Raw genomic sequence first — 16,106 nt, 5'->3', positions numbered from 1 at the left:
CTATCTTTTGAAAAGCATACTTGGTTTTTTTTCTAAAACAGCAGAAGTGACCATGAGAATCATATTTATATTGGACTGTCTGTTTCCACAATTTGGATGTGCTGAGAATAATTTATCTCTATTATTAACAATTATATTTTATTAATTATATAATAAACAATTATAAATTTGTAATAATTCAACTCTATTAAGTTGAGTATTTGCTAAATTAAAGCAACTATGTATAGTAGTTATGTATAACATATTAGTTATTCTTACAGTTACCAAAAAGGAAGAAAGAAAAAGGGGGGGGGAAACAAACATTGATTGAAGTTTTAAATAAAGAATCTGCCTTCATGAGATAAATGAGCAGACTCTCAAATGTGTCCTACTACTATCATATTATACTAGTACTTGCCTTTATAGTAGGTTGTCTAGCATATACCATGAAAAACCTAAAATAACTACTTTTTCCTTTATACAATAGGAATAATGTATTTGGAAAACAATTAAAAAAAACAACCGGCTTATGTATGTTTCATCTGTATCAGTGCCTCATCCAGGGAAGGCTTCTAAGTATCACTGTAACTTGTATCAGTATGATTTTGTAGAATATTCTAAAAGCAAAAGTGAAGAAATCCCCAAAATTGTAAATGATAGAATGGCTTAGGTTGGAAGGGACCTTTATAGCCATCCTAGCTCCAACCCCCTGCCACAGACAGGGTTGCCAGCCACAACATCAGTCTACTCAGAGCCCCATCCAACCTGGTCTCAAAAGCCTCTAGGCATGGACTGTCTGTAGCTTCTCAGGACAGCCTGTTCTGGTATGTCACCATCCTCTGAGTAAAAAAAAAAAATTTCTTCCAAGATCTAATCTAAATCTTCTCCTTTAGTTTCAAACCATTTGCCCTTTCCTATCACTATCAGCTCCACATCCTTCTTGTGCTGGGGGCCCCAGGCCTGGATACAGTATTCAGCGTGGGACCTCATGAGAGGGCAGAGTGGAGATGGACCATCCCTTCCCTCACTCCCCTGCCATCCCTCTTTTGGTGCAACCTGGGATACTGTTGGCCTTCCATGCCACACTGCTGGCTCACGTTCATCTTTTCATTCACTGGGAACTCCATGTCCATCTCAGCAGGGCTGCTCTGAGTTCTCCTAGTCCATACATATACCTGGGATTGCTTTGACCCAAGTGTAACACCAGGCAGTTTAATCCAGTAATTCCTTAAACAGCCTATGTTTTGCTCTCTTGAACTTCAGGATCTTAATTCTGCTCTTTGCCAGACCCACGTTCCCTCAAAATCACAAACTTGACCAGGCCATGGTTGCTATCTGCAACCAATCTTAACAGCTTTAATGATCTCCTCTGCAGTGGTGAGCACCAGTTTCAGTAATGCTACACCTCTAGTTGGTCTGTCCAATATCTGGACCAGGAAGTGATCCTCAAAGGACTCAAGGAATCTCCAGGACTGCTTGCAGCTCTCTGTGTTGTTTTCCCAGCAGATGTCTGGGTGGTTGAAATTCCCCATCAGGATGAGTCTGTGAGGGTGACTCCTTGTAGCTCAAGCAAGAAAGCATCAGGTGGCCTGTAGTAGACCCTGTCCACCAGATGTCCTTCATTAGTCTGAACCCAATGCCTCTGTTTCCCAGAGTTTCCCAGAGACAGCTCTTCAGTCTGTCTACTCCTTAACATAAAGAGAAACTACCCTGCTCTTCCCACCTTGCCTATCCCTTTGAAAAAGCTGGTAGCCCTCATAGTATTCCAGTTTGTGATTTGTCCCACTGTGTTTCTGTAATAGCAAGTAGGTCATAGTTTTCTAGTTGCACCTCAGTTTCTATCTCCTCCTTATTTCCCATGCTGCATGAGTGTAAGGGTATTTAGATTTAAAGTTCTCTAGATCCATAGTGAGACTATCTATTCTCAATTAGTATATCATTACTGTTACTGTATGAGATGAGCAGCACAGGATCAGTGCCAATTAACTGTAAGTTAATTGCAAGTAAATCTACAAGTAGGCAGATGTAGTACAATTGTTTTTCCTGATTATGTTAAGAAAGCACAACTTGACCTTAAAATCATTACTGCATCAAATTAATGCCATTAAATCACCTCCAGTGGATTTTATAAATATCAGCATTTTATGGGAATGCCGGAACAACTTGCTTTGTTTAGAAAATCTGGTTCCTGTCATAGTAACTTATGTTACTTTTATGTGGATGAGGCTTGAACTCTTCAATACAAATCAAAATTTTTTGCCCTACTGATTTAACAGAGCTTCAGCTTTGTTCTTGCGTATATCGTTGCTTTAAAAGACATAAGTTTAGTAGCATTAGTCTCTACCTGACTTTCTTCTGACTTTGAGTCTGCTTTCATAGTTTCTGTGTATTTTTCTTCATATTTCACAGCTTGTATCCTGTGATTTATAGCACTCCAAAATTTCCACAAGATTCCTAATATCCTCATTTCAGAAAGATTTTTCTTTTTATGTTATTGGAATATAACAGCTTTCACAACAAATTAAATTCTAGGATATTTATGCTAAGGCAGAACTTGTGTTTCTGGCTGTATTGTATATATGGTTAGCTACAGTATGAGATATAAAAGCAAATGCAACTGTTGGAGGGTATGGCTGAATGTTATGTAATGGCAATTGTAGAAACTAACAATAGGATGTGCTTCCATGTGTTAGAGAAATGCACATTCCTGTGCTAAATGCTTGTTGAGTTGTCAGCTCTGTTTATTAAGTCTTTGTTTACTTTTTAATCCACAGTATCAGCTAGAAAGCTCATGGTTTTTCTTGAACAGCCAATTTAGAGAGTTTTATTTTTAGCGTTTAGTAGAGAAAAGTGAAATAAAATCATCTTGCAAGAATTCTATAATCTTCTTGTGTGCGTTGTGATTAAGTATGCTGCATGTGTGATGACATTTGTGTAAGAGGGTGGGTTGTGATATCGAGTAGGAATGAGATTTTCTAGTAAAAGTTTCAGTTACTTAAAAATTCCTTTGACTTTTTTTGCTGGAAAAGACAACACCCCAGTCGTTAAATGCAAGAAATGACCAACATCACATCATCTCGTTATAGCAGTTGCAAAATCAGCTGACTTGCTGTCAACGGTTTACGGGCTGGTTCAGCCCAGTTTTGTGACTAGTGGGGCAGAGGGATTTTGCAAAATCCACGCTTCCAGAAAAAGGGAACAGGGGACCCCAAAATAATTAAAAACAGCAGCAACAATCTGAGGAGAAACAAACTAATTTACTAAATATAGTATCAGAATGCAAGATAACACACCATAATACAATATAATTAGAATTGAAACTAATAAATATAATGAGAGACAGAATGTCCGAAAGGTGGATAGGCCTCACCAAAGTGCTGAGGTGAGATGTGCAGTCCAGTTGAGCAGCAGGGAGACGGGAGAAGAGCCAGCGAAGAAGAGCGGACGAAGAAGAGCGCATCCGGTGACCTTGCCAGGAGTTATATCTCCTCTCTGTGACCACAAAGTCCCCTGGGGAACGTAGTTCTTCTCTTCCGGGCAGGTACCCAGAACTTGAGCATTAACAGTTAAACTCCCAGTGCCCCACATGATGTTATGATGTGGAATACCGAAAACCAAAAATCACAAAACCATGACGCTTATCAGAAACTTCCAGGGTTCTGCTATTAGAACTAATTAGGAGAAATTTTTTGCAAGTTGACTACAGGTGTAAAACTGATGTGCTGGTAAGTCACTCCTTTACAAAATGCATGAATTGTAGGGCTGATTAGGAAACACAGGATGATAATAAGAGATGAAGGTACTGACAGCATTATCAAAAGTAATGGCAAATTTGGAAAGTAAAGTGTTGATATATAGTAGCCCTGTTACTGAGAAAAATGATAAACACTTCCATTTCTGAAGATGAAGAAAAATCAGACTTGCCTTGCTACCACTGTTTGTCACTTGAAAGGAACTGTGATAAAGAAATATATTTGTTTGTGTGAGGTGAACTTAACCTGAATCAGACTGAATGTCTAATCTAGGGTCCTATCTTTAGTAGTGACCAAAAGCAGATGCCTGGGAAAGAGCAGAAGAAATAAGGCGACCATTCAAAATTGCTTGCACTGCTTCGTCTGCTCTATTCCTCTTTCTCAGGAAGATGTTATCTTTGTGTTTACTAGGTCCTGATGGATTTCTTGTCCTATAACATTAGTCATCTTTCAAATTTGTAGGGAAGTGTATTTTTTCACAATGCCCTCCAAATGTTTTTTTTCCTAAAATGCATGGTTGCTGCTATAGTTAAAAAATATTTGCATTAAGTACTAATAATAGAACATGATTGAAGGACTCGAACAAGTTGGTTGTCTGAAGACTTTTCTGAAGGTAACGCCTCCTATTTTGTTATTATGGCCCACAATGTCAGAGGTGGATAGTGCTGGTGTGGCAGTAGAGGTTGAACATAGAGAAAATGCATAGCTAGTGCGGATGGCTATTTTGGAAAAAAGTATTTTGTAGCTGATAATTTGCGCAGTAAAATAGTGGTCTGTGTGCTCTTTGCATCTGTTGTAGTTTCTGTGGAAATAAGTAGGTGATATTACTTTAAGAGCAACTTATGTGCTTCCTTAATTCTTCTTTAACATATAATAGTTATGCGAGACTATATAATAAAAAAAAACTTTTTCATTAATTGATGGGAAATTGTAAAATTTCATAGTAAGATAACTTCCTTATAATGGTTGTTTCATGTTCACATTTTCATCTTTCTGTAAATAGCCTTGTCCTGTAACTTCCCAGAACCCTATGTTCCAATGGCATGTTAATGAAGTAGGAAAACAGCAGAAAAGGATTCCACTGAATATTCACAGAATAAATTATTTTACAACAGATCAACTTACTTTAACAGTTTTATTGTTGCTATCTAAACCCAGAAAAACTTGGCTAGTGATATGTAATAATGCCTTTGTTTATCTATTTTGCTGTGGAGGATGGGGAAGTGGTCTTCTAGAGGCAACGATAGAAAAGGAAAAAAATTAAAGGGATGTGGAAGGATAAGGAAGAGAAACTGTTGATTATATAATAACCACAATAAAATAATTAGTTTGCACAGGGAGTTTCTTAACCTACTGACACTGGAAGGACTGTATAAACACTGAGTGCCAGTGTTAATGAGACCATTCCCTCTTCTATTTCATGTTTGTTTTAGTCTAGGACAACATTTTCCATTGTCAGAAATTGTATCTGTGGCCTGATGCTGTCTATAAGATAGCTGAATAAGCTGACAGGTGTTTTTCAGCTATTCAGTAGCTGTACATTTACTCTCTTTGCTTTCAGGTGTGCACACAGGATTTGGCATCAGTGGCCAGGAGGGAATAGAAACAGTTCTGGCCAATGGCTTTGTTTGCCCAGTGCTTCAGGAGCCCCAGCTTGTTCATAGCAGGTATCCTTATTTAAAAAGGTGCCAGTATTTGTGTTATTTCTTCCATGAAATCTATGCATTCCCATTGGTGGATTTCTAGTTTGTCTTCTGTGAATCCTCTGCTCAGGTTAGTTTGTATTTTCTAAGCTTATAAATTAAGAAAACAGTGATTTTTACATATAATATACCTAAGTATTAAAATATTTACTTTTTTTAACTACTGAGATTTGTAAAAATTTAACTACGAAAAAGAAAGAATTATCAGTTACTACACTGAATGATCTTTTTCATTTTTGAAGTTGGTTGAGACATACTGCTATATCATTTTATACTCTTCTGCTTTATACTTAGAAAGAAAACAGAACCAACCATGTGTTCTGATTTAAAGGTCTTCTCTTTGTGGTTTTAAGGTGTGTGTAGATAAGCACTGACATTACTACCCCTAAATAAAGTATATTCACCAAAAAAGATGGCCGATAGACATTTATACCAAGGTAAAATCTGTCTTGGAATTTCCTGTTTTTTTTTGTTTTTTTTTTAAAGACATAACCTATTTTCTTGTCTTTTTGTAATGCTTGATATATGGGCTTTTTTCCTCAGGAAACCAATAGGTGATTTAGGAAGCAGTGGAAAGGGCCGAGAGTGGGTAGTTTGGGTTTTTTGACCATGGGGAAGCTTACTCGGCGCCTGGCATGATGGCAGCAAATGGAAGTAGCCTGTCTCTGAGGGGAAGGAGGATCTTAGCTGAGGAACCTGAAACAGGACTCATTGACAGGTCTTTAAATTAGATATGAAGGGGGAAGGGGGCAAAATCAGGGCTGCTGGGGTTGAGCAGGTCATTTGAGGGCTCGTGCCGAGCCTGATGGGTGAAGTATAAAGGGATGGACTGGGGCAAGGGGGTGTTGGGGATGCTGCTGTTCTAGGGGAACCTAGATCCTCTATAAAGGCTGTGAGATGGAAAGCCCAGCTGAAGTGCCTTTATACCAATGCACGCAGCCTGGGAAATAAGCAGGACGAGTTGGAAACCGTGACGTGCTTAGAAAGTTATGACCTTGTTGCTATCACGGAAACATGGTGGGATGATTCCCATAATTGGAATACCACTGTTGAGGGCTATAGGCTCTTTAGAAGAGATAAGCTAGGTAGGAAGGGTGGGGAAGTTGCCCTCTATGTCAAAGAGTGGATAGACTGTGAGGAGCTTCCTCTGAGGAAACAGTCAGGATCAGGTTGAGAGCCTGTGGGTTAGAATTAGGGATGGGTCTAACAAAGGCCAGCTGGTGATAGGAGTATACTACAGGCCACGTGATCAAGGGAGACTGTTGACGAGGCTTTCTTGCTTCAGATGGGAGAGGCTTCGTGCTCACGGGCTCTTGTCCTGATGGGGGAGTTCAACCATCTGGATATCTCTTGGAAAGACCACATAGTGAGTTGCAAGAGGTCTAGGAGGCTCCTGGAATGTGTTGATGATAACTTTCTGGTCCAGGTGTTGGACAGACCAACCAGAGGTGAAGCGTTGCTGGACCTGCTGCTCACCGATGTGGAGGAAATCATTAATGGTGTTAAAGTTGGAGGCAACCTGGGCTGCAGTGACTGTGCCCTGAGCGAGTTTGTGATCTCAAGGGATGTGGACCTGGTGAAGAGTGGCGTCAAGATCCTGAACTTTGGAAGAGCAAACTTTAAGCTGTTCAATGGACTGTTGGCCGGGATCTCCTGGGATGCTGTCTTTAAAACCAAAAATGTTGAGGAGTGCTGGTTACTCTTCAAGGATGCCTTCCCGAGAGTGCAAGAACTCTCCATCCCTCTGAACAAGAAAGTGGGCAGAGGAGGTAGGAAGCTGGCATGGCTCAGTAAGGACCTGCTGGGCATGCTGAGGGCGTAGAAAGGTGCGTACAAGCTCTGGAAACAAGGGTGTGTCACTGGGGAAGAATACAGGGATGCCGTCTGGACTTGTAGATGTGGGATCAGGAAAGCCAAGGTGCAGGTGGAACTGAACTTGGTGAGGGACGTGAAAAACAATAGGAAGACTTTCTACAGGTACATTGGTCAGAAGAGACAGGCCAAAGCGAGCGTACCTCCTTTGGTAAATGTAAAAGGAGAACTGGCTTCAACGGACGGAGAGAAGGCTGAGGTACTGAATGAGTTCTTTGCCTCAGTCTTCACTGGCAGCCAGGATTCCAGTACTTCTCACGTCCCTGAGCCCTGCATCCCTACACCTCTGGGTGGGGATGGGGGTGGTAAATCCCCCCCCACTGTGAGGACAGAGCAGGTCCAAGACCGCCTCATGAGACTGAATGTGTACAAGTCTATGGGGCCAGATGGCGTGCATCCCAGGGTTCTGAAGGAGCTGGCTGAGGTGGTTGCCGAGCCGCTCTCCATCATATTTGAGAAGTCGTGGCTGTCAGGTGAGGTCGCGGATGACTGGAGGAAGGGTCACATCACTCCCATTTACAAGAAAGGGAGCAAGGAGGACCTGGGGAACTACAGGCCGGTGAGTCTCACCTCTGTGCCTGGGAAGATCATGGAACAGATCATCCTGGATGACATGCTTGATCACATGAGGAATGGGCGTGTGATCCATGACAGCCAGCATGGCTTCACAGGAGGAAGGTCATGCTTGACCAATCTGGTGGCCTTCTATGATGGAGTGACAGCATCGGTGGACAAGGGAAAGGCGACCAATGTCATTTACCTGGACTTAAGCAAGGCCTTTGACATGGTCCCCCACCACATCCTTATCTCCAAATGGGAGGGATGTGGATTTGATGGGTGGACCACTTGATGGATAAGAAACTGGTTGAAAGGCCGCAGACAAGAGTGGTCATCAATGGCTCTATGTCCAGGTGGAGGCTGGTAACGAGCGGCGTCCCCCAGGGGTCTGTCTTGGGACTGGTGCTCTTTAACATCTTTATCAATGACATCGATGACGGAATCGAGTGCACCCTTAGCAAGTTTGCTGATGACACCAAGCTGAGTGGAGCAGTCGACACGGTTGAAGGAAGGGATGCCATTCAGAGGGACCTCAAGAGGCTAGAAAGGTGGGAGATTCATGATCCTTGAGGTCCCTTCCAACCCTGGCCATTCTGTGAGTGGTTGAAAGTGGAGTCCTTGCAAGCTGAACATGTTTTAAGTTAATATGTTGCTAAGGGACACTAGAGGGGGAGATGATAGAGCTGTTTAATGCACAAATCCTGATCTTTGTCTGTTTGAGTACCTCAAATATTTTGAGAATGATGACTTAAAGAACTATGATGTCTAATCTTTTTCATCATCCTTATTGATGAGCCTTAAGATTCTTCCTTTCCAAATTTCTTAGTGAAAAATATATTTCTATAGGAAAAAAGTCAGCTTTTCAATCTTTGTTAGTTTAACAACTTTTTTTTTTTTGTACATGTGTTGGCAGAATTCAGTTTTGTCTCTTGTAAATTCTTTGGGTAAAATCTTCCACACTCTGTTTGGAAGTTTCTACTAGGTCTTAAAAATGGCCGAACAAGCCAGACAAATTACATTGTCTTGTCAGGAACCTTGTCCCAAGTGTCCAACAACAAACAGCTATAGAGACTATAAAGCTAGGGCAAGTGTGTAGTGTTGCTTTCTCACATTAATTTCCTCACTTCCAACAATTTACAGCTGATGGACTTTCTTAACTAAAGGTTGTGCTTTAATACCTGTCAAAGGCTTTGTCTTCCAACATTTACAATATTCTGCAGCACGGAGTTTCACAAATTAATATTCTTTTCCCTGTTGTGCCTGCTGTCTGCTACTTCCATTTAATGCCCCTTAGCTCATGTCATTGTAATCATTATGATTTTTTAGCTATCTTCTATATACACCTCTTGTTCAGCTGAAAATTGGTAGTCTAGTTATTACTGTTGATAAATTAAAAGCTGATTGCAATCTCCTCATGCTGAAAAGTAGATAAGAAAAAAGTAGATAGCTTTGGCTTTTGAGGTGGTTTGATCTGGCAGGCAGGGGGAAGGCAAAGAGATGTATTCCCTGAATCCCTTGAATTGTAGCTTTTTCTGTCCACACACAACTCCTGCAACCAGGTAGAGGAATTGAGAGAAAACTTTGAACTGCAGCTGCAGTACATATTCCAAAAGTCACACAGTGGTAACTTTAGAAGAGGAAACAGCTCCTAATGCTGCTGGCACAGCTCCAGAAAACAGAGAATCAAGGATTGTGTAAAAGCATGAATAATTGTGAAAATATGTTAGTGTTCTGAGCCTTGGGAAATAACCTTTCCATGTCTGTAGAAGGGGATGTCTTTCAATAAGTGCAGCAATTAAATCTTTGATTACAATTTCTACTATTACGTAGTACTGGAAAGCTTCTGGTGAACGCTAGAAAAAACAGTATGCTTCACATGGATATTTTTACTAAGGCTCACCTTAGTAAATGTAGTACATGAGTGTGTTGGTTTTGTTTTTTTTTCCAGAGTTTTGGTTTGATTCAATTTGAAGGTTTAAAGACCCGTTTGTGTCTTTAAATCTTTTCTCAGAGTCTAGGAGATTTCTTGCCTAAATGCAGTGATGGAAACAGTTGAGCATGTAACAGTTCTATAGAAAAAGATGTTGGTGCCATAGCATGTTAAATTTTAATGTGAGTTAAAAGGGAATGAAGTTGTAAAGAAAAGGAGACGTTATTCAAGGTGCTTAAAAAGATAGTCCAATATCAAGTAATCTATCCGGTCTGTTAAGACCAGTATATCCTCAACTTTAGTATGATTGGTTTTATTTGTTACGTTTGAGGGTCAGTGCAGACCCTCAATAGAAAAGAGAATACTGAGAAGAATAATTAAATGTTTTGAAAGCATGACTTAAAGGAAAGAGAGGTGAAACTGAGTATTCTTCACTGAAAGTTGAACTTTGATATCATCTCTCGGGTATGTAAAAAGCTGTTGAAAACAGAAATTGATTTTTCATGTCAATTGTGAATAGGGTATATGTAATTGTAGCTGAATCAAATTAGATGATTGGTAAATGAAGAGAATAGAGAACTGTATGTTTTCTCAGGTGGTGGAATAGTCATTCTTGGCATTGCCAGCAATTTTTTAGGTAGACCTTATACTATTTTGAGGTAGAAGGTCTAGAGGAAGTTGTTAATCCTTTCAAGTCCTAAGATTCCATGAAAAACTGGTTTATTTACTTATTGATTTTGCTGGTTAACAGTTGGTTTCAATCTTGCAAATGTGATTTTTGTTGGCAAAACTTTTTCATATGGAAATGTTTGATGGTTCTTATGTATTTCAAAGCAAGAAACACCTTTAGTGATGATGATTTATATGCAACAAAGCTTACCAGGTGAAAAAATGTACATTTAAGTTGTGATATACATACATAGCTGTATGATGTATCAGTATACATCTGGATAAGATCTGGGGTGCTAGCTAAAATAAAATAAAGATGAACTGTGCCAAGTTTGCTCATTAATTCCTTAAAGTAAAATATTTACATCAATTGATGGAAATACTGTAAATAACCTGAGAATGAGGAAAAGATGATGTCAGTAGAAACATGGATAGGATGTACAGCTCATTGGAATGTTTCCATTCTCAATCCTGTAACCTTGCTGTACCTTTAGCAGCTTCTGGATGTCCAAATAACAGCTTTAGCCAAAAGTTGCTTATAAATTAGGGTAAATTAAAAATAAATACATAATCAACATCATTTGCACACTGTATCAAATAATGCAGTGTTTTTTCATTTTGCACTGTTTTTTCATTTTGATTTATATTAAAATTTTCCACTGAATTTATAGTGGATAAGCAAGTTATATTTTTGGTTTTAACATATTTGTATCATCACCGCACCCACAGGAAATATTAACTTGACCATTTGCTATGAAATCTGTATACTTAAAATATTTTGGAGGGCTAAGTTACTTGTAGAATAAACAAAAAACTTGCTATAATTCACTTTCATAAAATATATGCGCAACATCTCAGAAGTTAGACTGTACAATAATACACAGGATGTGGTTATGTTGTAGTAATGCACTATTCGTTTGTCTTTGGTCAAGGCTCTTCTCAGACTTTCCAATGTAATAATTGGAAAACAAAACAAAAAAAACCCAAACCACAACCAAGTCTCATACTTGGTAGGTCAAGAGTTCCCCATTTCTATGCAAACCAGACTGATTTCTGGTTCTGTCTTCCGTTGGCTGAGTAATCTATTGTATGCAACGCATGTCTAAAATCTCTGTTCAGAATCATTGTCCATGGTTTTTTGGTGATCCTTATGAAGAAATACTGCTCTCTAAGAGGTTACTTTCACTGTGGATGTACTCATAGGTTCTTAGAGAAACACGGGTGCATTAAGAATGTTAAATTAACATTTCAAGAAGTTACTGTATGACATCTTAAGTGTCGGGATGTTGTATTATAACAAAGCTTTGTATCTTCACATTGTTCTTTCAGATGAAGAATGCTATATGTACTATATGTAGTACTCATTGTTCAATTATTTTCAGTGTGTGCTTCCTTTTTTTCACAGACATTCATTCCTCCAAAGGATAACTGATTGCTTTTTCCCTTCTTTCCTATCTCCATGTAGCATATGTTTTTTGGCCACAAAATAGGTGTGATCTGGTTTAACTAAGTAGCTTTTTAATTAATGTTTTTATGCTTACAAGATAGCTGGATCAACAAAACGGGCACTGAAGAATGTTATTTTGGCTACAGTAAACAGGATGGGTGCATTGCCTTTTCAGTTGCTCAGTGTTTATTTCAGTGTTAGTTTTGAGATAGTACACCCAGAAACTGGATGGCAATCTAAGCAATTTCCAAACCTTGTGAAGTTGACAGAGCACAAAACATACGTTATGTCTGATATAATGGTGAATACAAAGACAAATTTTGTCTTGTTTTTTTTTTAACAGAATGTATCTGAATATAAATTCAAATGCTATCTAAAGGTCACTTCTTGTACAGTAGAAACATAGCAGCAATTACTGGCATTTAAAAGCAAAATAGTACTTCATATCTGCATTTGTATATGTGTTCATGTGGTTCAGTTTTGCATCATGTTTATTAGAACCTGTATGTATGTGAAACAATGGAAGATTTTTTAAAACTAAGTTATGGGAAGTGATCACTAGAGATTAGGATTCCTCTTTAGGATTTTTTTTTAATACACAAACATTTGCATGGGCTTTGCTTCTATTTCAGACTGAAATGTGGGTTGTCAGTGTCTGGGTGTTCATTTTTTCAGCTATACCTATTGGTCTAATAATCTGACTCTACAAAGTTCATGCCTTATCCCTAGATTACCTTGAACATAACGTTACAACTATGATGGTAAAGATGAAAGTCTGATGGTAAAGATGAAAGTCTAATGGTAAGAGCCCCAAATTAATTCTGTATGTTTTTCTTTTCTCAAAAGGTTTTATCAAGATAAGCAGTTATCTGGGAAAGTGAAGAATCCCAATTTGCAGATCTCTGAACAAATTCTGTGATAGCTTATTTAATATACTTAATACAGACAGCACGAATGCATTAGAGATGCACATAAAGGTTGACCTATTTGCCTTTTTAGTAGGGTGCTTCTGACTGTAATTTTCTGACAGTGATGTCAGTTTCTAGAAAACCTGTAACCTATTTGATTTATAGAGGAAGTTATACTATAAGGAATTTTAATTTCTATTTGAGCAACCAAAGCAAATAAAAATCTCAGAAGTTCCTTTGCCAGCACCTCTTAAATTGACAGAAAATAAAAATCAGTTATACATAGGTGGCCAGCCAACATATATAAAAGTGCCTTTATTCATCATTTCTGATTATTTTATTTTAGTATGAAGAAATGCTGGAGATTTGAATGGTCAAAATTCCTCAATATATTCTTTAATAAAAAAAAAAGAGACAAAATCAAACAACAGCCAGCAGGTTTCATATTTTAGGAAACTTTTTTCCATTTATGCATTTACCATCTGCAGCCGCCTTTGAATGTGTCAGTACTGAGATGCTGCTCCTATTTCTTGTGTAAGACTTTAGTTTTCCACCACTTTACTAAGACTTTTTCAGGAATTGATATTCAAATAAAATCTGTCTCGTGCACATGAGCTGGCAGTATTGCCTACTGACCTGGTTCCTTTAGCCTTGCCTCTGAAAAATTAATATGAAACTCTTTCTAATCTGGCAGTGTTTTTATTAAAATTGACAACGTGTACATTTACTACACAAACAAGTAATCCTGTAATCAGCAAGGTAGAAGAATATGAAGAATTTAGAACTACATCTAGGATACTCTGGCATTTAAGTTTTACCTGGCAATTAAGTTACACCTGCCATACCATGTTTACTGAAGCTCTAGACGTGTAAAATATGAAATTTCTTAAGAAGAAGAACTGGAGATGCTCAGTTACAAATTCTAGTGCAAATAAGGTAAGATCATGAACCTTCCTTCATACATGTTTTGTGGAACGCTGATCCACAGGGCTTTTTTTCTTGACTAACAAAACTGTCAACTGAATGAATTAAAATGTGTGGTCATTCGTGCAGTTGTATATTGAACAACATGGAACATAGCATGGAAATGTGCACATATACATGTAGGTCAAACAAAGTATTGTCTCCTACTTGCATGGAAACTAGGACAGATACAAAGAGCACAAAACACTACTGGTAGGAAGATTCAGTCTCTATTGCCATACCACTGCTATCTGCCTCTGCTTTGTAGGTCAACATAGTAAAATAGGAGGCATTGCTTTTTGATCAAACCCTGTATTTATGTAGAAATACATAAATAGATATTTACATGTAGATATGTACAAAGGGGGAAGAGGCAGCGGTTCTACAGTCTGCTTTACAAAATGACCTCATTTCTTTATTAACACAACACAGCTTGTTCACGCGTGAGCCAGGAAAAACAAAGTGTCCTTTCCTCATTGTGCAGTTGTGTTATTGGTTTTCCCACCTCATGTGTGAGTGGAATTGGGGTTGTCACCTCATTGTGGTCAGTTCCACACCTTTTTCAGAGTAAACAGCATGTGAACTTGTATATGCAGAGCCTGGGCCAAGGCCTTTTTATAAACGGAACTTTAATTTGTTATTGTTTTGGCAGCTACAAATGTGTTTGTGAGACCATGTGGGCTGGCTGTGGAAGACACTATAAAAACTAACAGCGGAACGTTCATCTGGAGATGTTCTATGTTATTTATGAAAACGTAGAGACCAATCCTGCCACCTTCTCTCACGCTAACAAACCCACTAAGGTCAGCCAGGGATTATATTTCTGTAAGGATTACTTACGTGCATAAAACTTTACTGGATTTGATACATGGATGGAGTTTTCAAAAATCTGTAAGGTGTTGAGATGACTGGGGCTGTTCAGGCTGGAGAAGAGAAAGCTCTGGAGAGACCTGATGGTGGACTTTCATTATTTAAAGGAGGGCTATAAGACAGAAGGAGACAGACTTTTTATCGTGGTCTGTTGTGATAGGACAAGGGGAAATGGTTTCAAACTAAAAGACAGGAGATTTAGGTTAGATTAAATAAAACAATTTTTTATGATAACAGTGGTGAAGCACTGGAACAGATTGCTCAGAAAGGTTGTGGATGGCCCCATTCCTGGAAACACTGAAGGTGAAGATGGACAGGGCTTTGAGCAACCAGAATGAGGTGTAGGTGTCCCTGTGCGCTGCAGGGGAGTTGGATAGGATGACCTTTAAAGCTGCCATTCAACTCAAATGATTCTATGATTCTATAACTTGTATATACTGACTTTCACTGAAAGTTGAAATGCTATCTGTGGACTTGGGCCAGATTAAAAATTAAGTGACTATGAATTAGAGGGAGAAGTCTTTGTATTTGTCTTTTATTTTGTAGGTGTACGCTGTAAAGACCCGGTTGTGGGTGTTACCAGGAGAATGTATGGTAAGAAATGCAATTGGTGGCATGATAAATGTGTTATATTTGTCATAGCTTTAACATATTACGTTTTGTTATTTTTCTATGATAATCTCTTATGTAAATAGAAGTGTAACATAAGTTTGTTTGCAAACGAAAACGTGAACCGGTCACAAAATGCAGACAGGATTATCTTTGGGATTATGGGTTCCACTCCAAGCTGTCTTTGAAGTTGATGTGCTTATTTTGAGGGACAGTGTGAGTTGAGTAAAAGAATTTGCGACTGCTACTAAACTTACAGCCTCTGACAAGCGAAGGTGCAATATTCTCCCTGCTAGTTTCGAGTTTCAGCTCTGTGCGTGGTGTGCCATTGCATTACTGGCCAAACCATCGAGTCAGTACTCAGTGCAAGAGACATTTTGAAACAATTCAGTTTTGGAAATTATTTCAAGGCCATTTAGATTTATATAAGGAACTCATTAAGAAAACCTAATTTAAATTCTGTGTCAATTATTTATGTACATAGACTATATATCGAAATGGTTTAAAATTTGAACCAGTTAATCTCAAGCAGAAACAATTTGGTAAAGATAACAAACAGAAGTGCTTCATTGAACAAGGCATTTTCACTGCCACTTATTTGCCACTGATGTTTTGTTCAAAAGTCATCTGTAGGCATCTTTTATATTTCTTATGATACTATAACATCCCATTTTGGAGGTATAGTATGAATGTCATCCAGTGTTTTCCTCATCGTGTATAGCATCTATAGCATTTATGCATTTCTTTTCTGCTTTCTGCGTATCCAAAAAGGTTGTAAGTTCTTCACAGGAGGAAGGATGCTTGGCCTGTCCCTGGGCCATTCCTGTTTTATCAGACATGCAAAAA

The 16,106-nt window shown here is 38.6% G+C and overlaps 1 protein-coding gene across 1 annotated transcript in view; it reads left to right on the top strand.

Annotated features, from left to right (window-relative positions):
* The window catches only part of LOC116225321 (protein FAM227B), an 85,416-nt gene that overhangs the window by 30,542 nt on the left and 38,768 nt on the right, over positions 1-16,106 (top strand). The window lies entirely within an intron of this gene.

Source organism: Phasianus colchicus, chromosome 12, assembly GCF_987193195.1.
Source record: "Phasianus colchicus chromosome 12, bPhaCol1.hap1.1, whole genome shotgun sequence".
Taxonomy (NCBI): domain Eukaryota; kingdom Metazoa; phylum Chordata; class Aves; order Galliformes; family Phasianidae; genus Phasianus; species Phasianus colchicus.
This window is presented reverse-complemented; position numbering and strand designations above follow the sequence as displayed.